This window comes from Ambystoma mexicanum, chromosome 1p (genome assembly GCF_040938575.1).
Source record: "Ambystoma mexicanum isolate Mex_15411 chromosome 1p, UKY_AmexF1_1, whole genome shotgun sequence".
Lineage (NCBI taxonomy): Eukaryota > Metazoa > Chordata > Amphibia > Caudata > Ambystomatidae > Ambystoma > Ambystoma mexicanum.
The window spans coordinates 235,496,648-235,509,859 of NC_090921.1; positions in this window are offsets into that span (position 1 = coordinate 235,496,648).

The following is a 13,212-nucleotide window of genomic DNA, read 5'->3' on the forward strand; positions in this document are numbered from 1 at the left end:
TGATTGCAGCCAGTTAGCATTATGACACACAGCCGCACTACATTGATGTAATTGTGAATGCAAGCGTTCACAGAAGCCTTTTCGACGTAATGTTGCAAGTGAGGAATTCGAAGGCCAGGATTTTTGGTTGCGAAGTAGCGGTGAGGAGACGCCCACAGGTCTGCCTGGAAATGTAACGTTCTATTGTTGAATGTCCTTGGGACAGGGCCCATAACGAGCAAGCAATGAATGACATGAATTGAATGGGATGCGCAATAGCGTAGTGGACGATAAGGCAGGACGTTCCCAAGTCCATCTAGCTTCACGACACTACAGATCCGGCCAGGAGCACAGTGGTTTTTGCAGACTGCATTACGCACAGACGCGATGGAAGTTTCACATATTATGTGAGTGAATGTTCATGCGTTTTCATTGCGGGATGAGGGAATGATGAATGGATGCATGGACAGATGATTCCATTTAGGGTCTGCCATGTACATGTGTTTTTTGATTCAATCCCCTTCCCCTGCGCTATGTGATGCAAGGCTGCCATAGTGGGACTTACGTCTATCTGCCCTTGTCGGATCCTCCCTGTCTCGACGCGCCTTCATACACTTGTGTCTAGGCACGTTACTAATCCCATGTCATGGGTTCTATCTTGACGGACGCATGCACAGTAACCGACGTTGCCAATGGTGTATTAACCTCGATTGGTTTCGTTATGTATCGATACTGATTTAGGGGTGTGTATATTCCTTTGGAGTGGCCTAGCATGCATATGGGTGTGGATTTGGTGTGTTGAATGAAGATAGTGATGCATCATGTGTCATGTAGTGCAATCGGTTAATTTGTGTTTCATTTTGGTGACAGGTATCTCCTGCCCTATTGCAGATGCCATCTGTACGCCACTCCTCCAGATGGTTTTTACTCTCGACACCTGCAGCTTCGGGTGAATCAGTGGAGCAGCATTACGATCTTATGGGACGATCGCCAATGGGCCACATGCCCTTACGCTGTTCTGGTGGCTAGGTGCAACATTTCGGCCTTTCAGCTGGACTAGTGCCTGCCTCATGGGACGGACCTGCGGTTCTTGCCGCTTCCATGTTGCCTTTTGGAACGTTGATGTTGGCCCTGTGTGCCATGATGGTACAGGGCGTCACACAAGTGGAAGCTGGTCAATTATTGCAGATGCAGCCCTCGGTGATGATGGATGTTTTGGTGTTATTTTACAAATTGCTGTGAGGCCTTTGTCATTTGGATGTGCATTTAAATTGTATTCCGATATTTGGCGTGTTGCGTTATTCTTTGCAGGTGATGTGGCGATTTTCGATTTGTGGCGGTATGTATTGCGAGATGATCTGCATTGTGTTCCGCCTTCTGAGTTGAGTTGTGTGGTACAGTACTGGCCGCTTTTGCCTACGTAGCACAGTGTGGTCACGGATAGGGGCTGCCATTGTGACTGTTTACATGATGTGCTGTTCAGGGGCGGGGGATTGGCTTTTGGCCGACTGGTGCCTGTCAGCCAGGTCGATTGATGGTATGATGGGATGTTCAGAATGTGGCTGGTCACAGGTGCCTGTGTTTGCGTGCGTTTGTTGGAGGGGGACTGGGGTCATGTCCATTGGAATAGCTTCTGTATTCATGCCATCTGTGCCCTGCAGCTCCCATCGGCCCCTCTTGGGATGTGCCTGGCTGCTCAGTCACTCTGCCAACTTGTGTGGTACATGCTTCTGCTGATGGTTGGTTTGTTTACTGGCAAGAGTACAGGTCTGGTGCAATCCCCCTCAGGATGCTGTTTTGGATGTTGCCTTGCGCTGGTGGCAAGCGATGGGGGACTACTGTTGTTTTGTGTCATGTGTTCTTGATTTCCATTTTGATGTCTTGTACCTTCACATGCCTGTGCTGCATCAGTACGGCTATGGTGAAATGCCGTACATGGATGCCCACTCACGGGGCGCTTCGAACACCTGCATGCATTTCTACGTTGGCATGCATGGGTGAATTGTAGATTTCACTGGTTGCATGGTGTGAGTACATTGCGCCTGCCAGGAGTTGTGCAATGTGGCCAGGGAGTGGAGTACAGGCACTCAGTGGGCCATTTACGGTTGGTTCACGATGCCGTATTTCTAGCCATGGCGGAATGGTCCATTCCGCCATGCCTGATGGCGTTAGGTACATGTCCGCTAGGGTCGGAATTGCCGTACCGTTGCACCATGGTGGTGTTTGCGGTTTGGCATGGTGCGCGCGCGCGTGCTTAGTGCAGTTAGCGTTGGCGTTCACTACGGTGTCGCTAATGGCTTCGTACTTTGCGGTGACGGGTCATAGTCGCACCGAGCGCTTTTCGATGGCGGTATTGCATTTCCGCCATCGTTTTCCCCTTTCCGCCAGGGTCGTAATGAGGGCCATTGAGGTCAGAGCAAGGTGAAGATGCTAGGCATCATATCAGATAAGAACCTCAATATGAAGGCTCAGGTGGGCAGTCTGGTTTACTCTGCCTCTTATTCTATCAAACTATTGCGCCATCTTCGACCTATGATCTCCGAGAAAAATACTGAGACGCTGGCGAGAGTTATTATCGGCTCTAAATTGGATTATTGTGGCAGCCTCCTGGCGGGCATTACCATGAATGGTCTCCAACGCCTTGAGGTGGTCCAGAACGGGGCATTAAGGCTCAGCAAAGGACTTCACCCGAGGTGGGGCGTGGCCAAGATGGCGGGCTGAGTGGACGTGCATTGGAATAGCTCCGTCCAGGCCCGATGAGATAAATGCGATTCCGACATCAGGCACGCTGAATATTTACACTGTGAGCAGCAGAGACACATGGGAAGCACCCCGCATGAGAACAGAGGAGCACCGGTGACAAGCGGAGGGAGGTACCTCCGGAGCTGCGGCAGGGCAGGAGATCCGAAAAAGGAAATGGCGGCTTGCACCGACCGGGAGTGAAGAGCCGTAGCGGACGGTGGTCTGTAGCTGCAGGAGCATTGAGGGATAACAGATCGGAAAGGTGCCCGCACAGCGATACAGCGATAACAGGGTGAGCAAGCCGGGGTGAAGACAAGCGTTCTGACGACAGCAGGGAGCTGAGAGGTACCTGGACCAGGGAAGGCGGGAGGCGGAGGGGAGCAGGAGGCCCCAGCGCCCAGGCAGGAGCCCGGCATGTGAAGAGCGGGACAGGCAAGTGGCAAGAAGGTGCAGAGAGGGGGAGCAAAGGTGAGCGGAGACAGCAGGGAAGTCACTGGAAGCCGTCAGCCCAGTAAAGGGAGGAGAAGCAGAGGAGGCGAAGAACCAGCATAGCAGAGCGCGGGAGGAGCAGAGGCTCATGCAGGAAGGCTTCGCCAGAGAAGCCAGGACTGCGAGAGGCCCCACGGGGCCGAGGGGAGATGGGATCACTTTCAGAGAGCCCGGAATTTGTGGCTGCCGGAAAGGGGGGTGGTGAGGAGCCCCGGCCAGTGTAGAGATCGCCCGATTGAGCAGCGGAAACGGAAGAGTTTCTAGGAAGCTGCAGCACTTCTCAGGATGGAAGGCAAGGGGAAGAGAAGCAAGAGACATGTGAGCAGGAGCACGGCTAATGGAGGAGCTAAGGAGCCTCATGGAAGCGGCAGTAAGGCTGGCGAGCAGCGGCTGGGGTCATCTTGGTAGGACACAGCAACCACAGAGGGCACACACTCTAGGAAGGAGCCCAGCTATCAATAAATAAATAACTTGGGGGAAGTGGGCAAAGGCTGAAGCAGGAACGGTTTAAGGCAGACTGGAGGCCCAAGAGCACCCCTTAGGCAATCAGAGGAGAAGAGGGGGAGAATAGGAGAGCAAGGTCGACAGAATTGGGCACAAGATCTCCAAGGGAGAGAGGCCTCAGGAGCCAGAGAGGCTGAACGCGATCCGCCACAAAGAGCAATGGGGCAATCCCAGGGGCCCCAGAGGAAGGCAAAAAGGCCCAGGGCACTGAGGGCTTTTGAACTGGGAGATCAGAACTCAGAGAAAGAGATCCTCTGGCGGGGAGAAGAGGAGTGAAGGGCACTAAAGAGTGGCCGGCAGAGGAGGGGGGCAATTGTGCAAACAGGAACGCAGCAGAGAAACAAGAGCTAGGACATTTGGGGCTGTGAAAAGACGTGCGAGAGAAATGGCGGCGGTGGAGCAATGAGAAACTGATGGGACCAAAAAAGAAGAATCTCAATCTAGGTGAGCACGAGCAGGAAGTGTGCAGCAAGGGTCAAGTACAGACAAATCTCCCCTTTGGCAATCTGACGGAACAGAAAGCTGGCACGATGGCCCTTACTAAAGAAGATCTGCTCGATGCGCTCATCAAATTCAAAGGCGAGTTAACAGACACTGTTAAAGCAGAGGGTGCGAGCATAAGGGAGGACCCTCTCAGGCTATCACTAGCAACAGGAGGGACATTGACTCATTAGGAGAGAGGGTGATGTCTTTGGAAGAGCGCCTAACTGAGTTAGATGCAAAAGAACATGAATGGACACGACAGGCGAAGTAAACGGAGGAGTGGCTGAGGGCACTGGAGGAGAAGTGTGTGGACCTGGAAAACAGGTAAAGACGGTACAACATACAGATCAAAAACCTGGGGGAAGGAGTGTCGGACTCTGACCTAGAGGCCTGCATAAGGGAAATATTCAAGGAACTGGTGGAAGAAGACATTGCCCGAAATATGGGTATTGAGAGAGCGCACAGAGTGGGGAACTACACACAATAATACCATGCCACGACGGGCTCCAAGCACGCGGTGGTGGCAATCCTAATACACAAAAGCTTGAAAATTCAAGGACCCAAGATTAGACGGGATGTGGAAGGGGGGGGTCCATGATGGTGAAAGGAAGGGTAAGGGGCCAGCTGTATACATGGGCAGTAGTGTACGCCCCCAATCAGGGACAAGAAGTGTTTCTTGGAGGATTTCTGGAGGAGCTCAGCAAATTTGGAGAGGGGGAAATGATTATAGCCAGGGATTTTAACTTAGCAGCAGATCCGGTGTGGGATATGTCGGGGGTACTCAGGGGACATGCAACCGGGATGATATCCAGGCAACTAGTGAGCAGGCTTAGGGAAGAAGGGCTCTGTGACATGTGGAGGACGAGGCACCCTCAGGAAAGAGATTAGACTTTCTACTCCAATGTTCACAAGACCTTGTAAAGGGCTGACTCACCCGCCAAGCCACCTGCACGCCCATTCATTCCTATGGGCGTCTCACCCGCCAAAAACAAAATTGGGTGATTTCACCCGCCTTTGCAACACAAATGGTTGAGAGCTATGGATTCCAGAATAGATTATGTAATGGCAACACAAGGAATAGTTCAGGCAACCAGTAACATACAAATGGGACGTATGACACTCTCGGATCATGTGCTGATCACACTTGAGTGGGAAGGAGGCAACACCAGGTGAGGAACGGGGGGCTGGACACTAGAGGAATACCTACTTAGGGACACGAGGTGAGGCAACAGACCAAGAATGAAATAAGGGAATTAGAGGAGGCAGGGGGTAGGGGGGTAACCCAGGGGAGAGATGGGATGTGTTTAAGCAACACATAAAGGGGTACTTCATAGAGGTGTCCAAGAGGATGCGGGAGAAGAGAAGGGAGGAAAGGCTGGAGAGATAGATAAAAGGTACTGGAGGGGAAACACAAGGAGAAAGGTACAATCAGTGGGGCCAAGGAATTAGCTCATGCGAGATGCCAGTTGAGGCAAATAACGAATAAGTCAGTGGAGAGCACCCTATTAAGGAGCAGACAGAGGTTTTATGAGCAGGGCAACAAAGTGGGAACAGCGCTAGCGAGACAATTGTGAGCTAAAGAACATAAGGCATTTATAGATGCGCTAGAGGACAAGACTGGAAGGCGGGTGGGTGGAGAGGGGGGCAAGAGGAACATAGTAATGGATTTCTATGCAGATCTTTACAGGGAGGATCCAGTGGAAAGGCATATTTGAAGGGCTGGGAAGGGTCGAAATTAATATCTGAACAGAAGAATCAATTGGAAGAGCCTATAGGGGTGGAGGTGTTGCAGAAGGCAATATCCTGACTAAAGATGAACAAAAATCCAGGGGAAGACGGGCTTACGGCCATATTTTATACAACATTCAGGGACTCCTTGGCAGGGATTCTCACAGAGCTATTTAACCACTTCTGAGAGACAGGAGAGGTCACTGCGTCCATGAACATGGCGCATATCACCCTGATCCCAAAAGCAGGAGAGAACCCATATATATGCTCTTCATATCGTCCCATCGCACTTATCAATGTGGATGCCAAGATTTACACAAGGGTGCTAGTGGCTAGACTAGAAGGGATACTACCAGGGCTGGTGATGCAGGACCAGACAGGTTTTATACAGGGACGCAACACATTTGATAACATAAGGAGGGTACTACACGTGATAGACAAAGCAGGGAAGTGGGGGCCACTCCTACGTGCCTAATGATGCTAGACATCGAGAAGGCATTTGATCGGGTTAACTGGGCCTTCATGGAACAAATATTATAGGAAGTGGGAATGGGACCGAATTTTGTGGGAATGATAAAGACAAACTACCAACACCCACAAGCTAAAGTGACAGTCAATGGGCACCTAACCGAACCATTTTCAATAAGAAGGGGGACGAAACAAGTGATGGAGCCCTTTGCACACAGGATAAGGGGGAACGAAGAGATTAGAGCGGTCAGCTGTGTAGGGACCCAACACAAGGTAGGGCTGTTTGCGGACGATGTGATCCTAACGATCACTGAGCCGGAGAAGTCGCTGCCAGCGATACTGGGGGAGATTAGAGCATACTCGGGGGTATCGGGATTTAAGGTGAACCTTGGAAAGTCCGAAATCCTGAACCTGTCCGTAGGGGAGTTGGAAAGGACCCAGTTGGAAAGAGGAAACCCTTTCAGGTGGGCTGCAGGCCCAGTTAAATATCTAGGGGTGTCACGGACCACGTGCATCAAACGAATAATAGGAGTCAACTACCACCCCCTGCTCAAACAACTTAAGGCCGCCTTAGCATGGTGGAGAAAATTATATATATCCTGGTTTGGGAGAATAGCTGTGATCAAAATGAATTGTCTTCCTAGACTATCATACTTCTTCCAGGCGATCCCACTGGCACTGCCTGGAAAGCTGCTGAAGGAAATCCAAGATTGCATTATGAGCTTCATAATAGAGAGGGAAGAAACCAAGGATTGGAAGGAAGACGCTATTCAGGAGCAAGGCACAGGGGGGAGGGTGGCCTGTCCGAGCATACTCAAATACTACCAGGCAGCACTGCTAAGGGCACTAGCAGAATGAGGAAGGCCAGAAAATCAGAAGCACTTGGTGGGGATAGAACAAGCGGTAGCAGGTGAGCACTTGTGAAAGGTGATGGGTGAGAGGAAGGGAGATAGGCCTACAGGATTACTTGGAAATCCAATCACAAGTAAACACCATGGGGATCTGGGAAAAGGTGAACAGCAAGCTCAACCTATCGCCATGGCCGCCCCACAGACGCCTGTATTTGGAAACCCCACCTTCCGCCGGGTAAAGTAGATTTAGGAGGTGGATGGAAGGGGGGGTCAGGGTGATTAGCAATCCCTATGAAGGGACACTGTTCTGTACATTTACAGATTGTAAAATGGAGATGGGACTGAAGGAGGTGGAGCAGTTTGCGTATCAGCAACTGAGGCACTGGGCAGGGACACCCACAATGATGGAACGGGCCACAAGGCATCTCAAAGAGTGGGAAAGACTACTGACAATAAGGGGCTGATCTCGGCAATATATAGGATCCTAATGAAAGGGGAGGATGAAGAAGTGAAGAAGGGGTACCCACGAGGGACAAATGGGAGAGGATAAGAGGGAGGGTGTTCACGGACAAAGAGTGGGACAAGGTGCTGGAAGACTGGCACACTTCTTACACATTGGTACAACATCAGGAATTGCAGTATAAGCTCCTACACCACTGGTACTACATACGGGAGAGGCTTCATAAAATGTTCACCACAGGGTCAGAGCTGTGCTGTAGGGAATGTGGTGAGAAGGGGACGTTGGTCCATATATGGTGGGATTGCCAGCGACTGAAACACTACTGGCAGGAAGTAAAGACCAAGGTGCAGGAGATACTGGAGGTAGACATGGATTTCGAGGGGGTGGGGAAACTCCTGGGCACCATGCTCGATCAACAACTATGGATGGGGGGAAAGGCAGGAAGGCTATGGGCGAATCTCATGTTGGCAGCAAAGAGATGTATAGTGAGACAATGGAACCAGAAGGAACCCCCATCTAACATACAGTGGTACTATGCAATCTGGGACACAGTAGATGTGGAGAAAATGACTGCGATAGTGCGAGGGAAGTTAAGGATTTTTAGTAAAATTTGGTCTTGGTCTCCTTACATACAATACGCAGTCAAGGGCACGTTGCATTTGTATATCCCGAACAGACTACAGGCACTGGGAATCCTGGAGGAAGAGGGGAATGAGCCTGGACATAAGAGATAAACTATGAGACCGCCCGAGGACTGGGGGGGGAGGGAGAATGTTATTTACCTGTGAAGTTGGAATTTAAGACTTTGAAGGAAATGTAAAACACACTGGTGTGAAGAGATGTAAGTTACCTATAGATGTGAAGTGAGCTGTTCAAAGTTTGGTTGAAAAAAAATAAAGGACTTCACCGGAGCGATCATGTGTCAGAGGCGAGACGGAGCCTGCATTGGCTTCCCATTCAGGCAAGGGTGCGGTTTAGGTTGCTGCTTATAACACATAAATGTTTGAGTGGGCAGATGCCAGCCTATTTAATCGAAGCCATTGTGAAGAAACCGAGCACTCGTCTTTTGAGATCGGACAATACTAACCTGTGGAAAATGTTGCGTTGTAATACCAACGAAGCACGTAATGGAGCCTTCAATATAGCTGCTCTATTAGCATGGAACGCATTGGCTCCCGCTCTTAGAAATATTGTTTCAACAGAAGATTTCACGAAGAAATTAAAAATCTTTCTTTTTTCCTAACTTTGCTAGTCATCCATCTGAATTCGCACACCCACTGCTCTAGGAACTTTCTTTTCTGTCATGTCTCTGTTTTATGTCTGCGCCCTTAAGCCCTCCGGTACCGGGAGCGCTTTACAAATTGATAAATGCATTTTTAAAAAAATAACCATGTAAAGGGTATCATCCAATACCTGAACGGTAGCTGTGTCTGTGCTGCACTATGGAAAGAAGCCAGAATTATAGTTCTGTAGAAGAGACTGGGTGGATAAGTGCTGTGCAAGTGAGATGTTGTAAACCTCTCAATTAATTTCCCAAAAAATGGGAGATTGATGATGAGATGATAGTTGACAAAGTATGTGGGTAAAAACCCATTTTCTTCTGTAGTGACAATTTAGCCACTTTTGAGAGAATCAGGGAAAACAGACTAATTAAATGCAGCATGTATCAACCGTTACTTTAAATCAGTCCTTTGTACTGCACCAGCTACCACCATACTAGGTTCTTGGCACCCAGGCTTACCTGGAGTGCATATTGGAACCACACATGAAGTCTTTTTAATTGTAAGTGACTTCAATAAAGCACTCCAACTAAGTCAATGCCTAGTCTGGGATGCCCAAGGGAAGCCCTTATTTATATATGTTTATGACAAGTTATAATCTGGATGATAAACCCTTATATAACGCCCATCTCTTTGAATCCCCTGACCTCACTGAGCCAAGAAGTAGGTTTGTTTTGCAAATTAAAAGGTTTATTGGAAAAGTTAAACAATATATATATATATATATCACACTTTTATGAATACATTAATATTTGATAGCACACTTAAGAATATGACAGTGATCAACAATGGATAATATTACACGAGCACACTTTTTAATTACTTAGGAGTTGGTATCAAAAGGATAATGTAGCAGAGAATACTTTTATGGTTTCAAGGAAAAGAAATGATGGAAAGAATGCAGCACAGAAATACACTGATATGGTTTCAACAAGAGATAATGGCCCTCATTACAACCTTGGCGGAGGACCATGGTGCTATTAGCACCATGGTCCATGCCGCTAAGGTTAGAATTCCGCCATGGTGGATGGCGGAATTACCACCCCATTACAAGGTGAGTGGGGCGGTAATTCCCCATTCACCAATGGCCCCTTCCCCATTCCAAGACTGCACAGCGGTCTGGTCTCTCTGGATACAGCACTGCTTTCTGGGTTCTGGCACAGGGTTCTAGCCAGAATCAAACAGCTCGCCCGGCTGTTGAGAATCAGGTTGCAAAAGATTTTGAGGCCTGCTGAAAAGGATTCAGCTTGTGGATTGGCCCTGCTTCAGGTTCTAGCTTGGTTCTGGATCTATCTGGAGTCTAAGTTTTGGATCTGGAGTCTTCTGGCAAAGTGCTTCGCAAGAAATCAGTTTGAAGTGGAAAGTGAATGTCCCTACCAGGCTCTCAGTGGCTCTTTTTATGTCTTATGAAAGTGGGTGGGAAGGCTGACTTTCTATGCCCAACCCTCTGAGGATCCTGATCAGCTAGATGATTCTCTGTCCTCTGACTGGGGAACTGAGCTGTGAGTCAGAGTGATTCTACCATTTTACAATCTATTGAAGAAACACCCCTTTGCTTTTGCTTAGAACCCAATTTTTCATAATCAAACATGAAAGTGGAGTGAAGTGGTCACTTGGTGGTCACTCTACGTGTTAGCAGTATTTTTTACATTGCAAGCCAGGAGGCGGAGCTTTGGCACTCGAACCTGTACCTGCCTATAACTACCTGAAAACAGCGCAGAGCGCGCACGGACGAAAGTGGAGTGGTCTTTGGTGGTCACTGGTGGGATAGGGTGGGTTGGTGACCCCCCTCTCCGAGGGAAAAGCCATCGGATCGAACTCTGTTGCCGTTATCTACTGGGGAAGAGCGGTAAGGAAATCCTCTCTGAGACACTTTATTTACTTCTGTGCATGCATACTTTGGGCTCTGCGAGCGCTGTTGTTGGGTGACCACAAACGAACACAAACATTTAAGAAACAAATCAAGTGAGATCTCGGGTGCTGGTGTGAGACCCCCCAGGGTAAAAGCCCCATTAAGCGTCAACCCCGCATACAGCTGCTCCCAGTTGCCAATATGAGGACTGGGTCAGTGACAAAGACCCGTGCACAAGTAAAGCGCGGACTCGTGAAAGTAGCGAGTGATGATGTACCACCGTTAAAAAAATTACTCACGCTAAACGAGCAAACGAGTCATCAAACGAGTGACTCGTTTGGAAGTGCAGCACATATGGAAACTACCGCATTGCACGCCGCCAATCGTAGCACGTCGCCAGCTCTAGTCTCCCCTTGTTTACATCAGGTTCTTAGGAACACGAGCACGAAAACCAGCACCAATGCCATAGGGCATGGCGCGCGGAGAACGAGCATGCCGTTTAATGATGATGTCGAGGACGATAAGGACGAGGCGACTACATGCGAGATTGAAAAGGAAAGAGAATATGATGTAGATCGTATGGATTGTATGGAAATAAGCGAATGTACCAACTTAATTGGTTTAAAGAAATGTGAGTCAAGAGACCCAGAAACAACTCAAGAAGCCAAAAGGGTATGGGAAGTACGTGAAGGGGATGTAGACGATCAGCGCAGCCCCGGAGACGTGACAAATGTCGCTGAGCGTACTTGCTCAGCCATGATACACCGTCCACAGACGCACGGAAGCCTCCCAATGGTCTCAACTTCTCCGAGACTTACACAAATGATAGGGAGTCCAGCACCTCCCGATAACATCACGCTGGATTTGGTGCTGAACCTTTGCAAGATTCATACTTATTCAGGAACTCAAACCATCCAAATTGAAAAGTCAAGCCAGGGTAGCCACAAAGAGGTGGATGAACAACTGACAAACCTTATGAGCGAAGACAAGATCATTAGCATCTCCATTAATGAGCAGAGCAGGAGTAGCTGCCTAGCAGGCCAAGAAGGCTCCAAGCTGCTTGCAGAGGCTCGGACGATGGAAAACTTGAATAGAAAAAACGCTTCTCAAACAGCTGATGCTACACATCTCATAGGAGATTTCGAAAAGCAGCCACAACCCGGATACTCTTTAAAACTGCTGGCATGGCTAAAAGTTGCAGAGATGTACAAACCAACCCTGGGAAACCATAGGAAATACAAGATAAGAAAAGATGAACTGCCCTCAAAAGAGAGAGCGGCGTATGCTGATAACACGGACCGTCTGTCACCAAGAGCCCCGGCAAGAGCCAAACCAACGAATGAGGAACCAGCCGACATCTGGGCCCAAACAGAGGCATGGAAAATGCGAATGGAGTCGCAAAACCAGATACAACCACCATGTCGTAGAGACTCTCTTGGGATTGCTGATCAAGTACTAAAAGACCTTGTGGTGTTAAACTCCAAATTGATCCAACCAAAGAGAGTTACGACATCAAGTTCCTGTGGAAGAACAACACCATTCGCAGACTGGTCACAATATAAGGGCCAGAATATCAGTGATATGCTGTTCCTAGAATCAAATACTCCATCTTTTGAAGCCAGAAATGATGAGATCCTAGCATCGCAGAAGAGATCTAGATGTGCGGAAAGCACGGAAAGAGATGCGAGTGGATTAAACAAATGCTTTAAAAGCAGAAATAAAACAAGTATAAATGAAAGTATGTTGGAGGATGATGATCCCCCATCTAAAATAATGCAAGCAGTGTTGGTCCGTCCGTCTTCATCCGATTCAGACGATAGTGATAGTTCTCCTGAGAGACGAAACAGGACCCTTCCGGGCTCTAATGCCCGTCGACAAAGAGAATCAAGTTTCGGACAGAGCACACCAGTCCTTGTTGAGAATGCAAAACTAAGTCCTATTTTGATGTCGGCAAGGACTATAGCTGTTGCGCCATTGCTAAAACAATATGAAAACTTAAATGAGAATGTTCGAGATCAAACAACCTTGGTCGCACTTCTTAACTTAAGATTGTAAAATTAGAGGTTGATTTGATGGAAATGGCATCACAGATTGCTACGTCGAGAAGAGGCAACAATATCTCGGTATCAACATTAAAGGAATCCTTAAGAAACAACTCGGAAGACAAGAGGCTCCTCGCTGAAGTAGTGAAACAAGCACTCCTTATGTTACAAAAAGAACGAGATCCCCCCAGGAACTCAGACCTAAAAGTAGGATGTTCCAAAAATTGTATATCCAATGAAACCGTGATGACTCCGGTCACGAGTGGTCAGATCCATAATTAAAAATTTCATCAACTCAAAGCTCACAGAAACGATGAAGCCACACAAGAAAGTC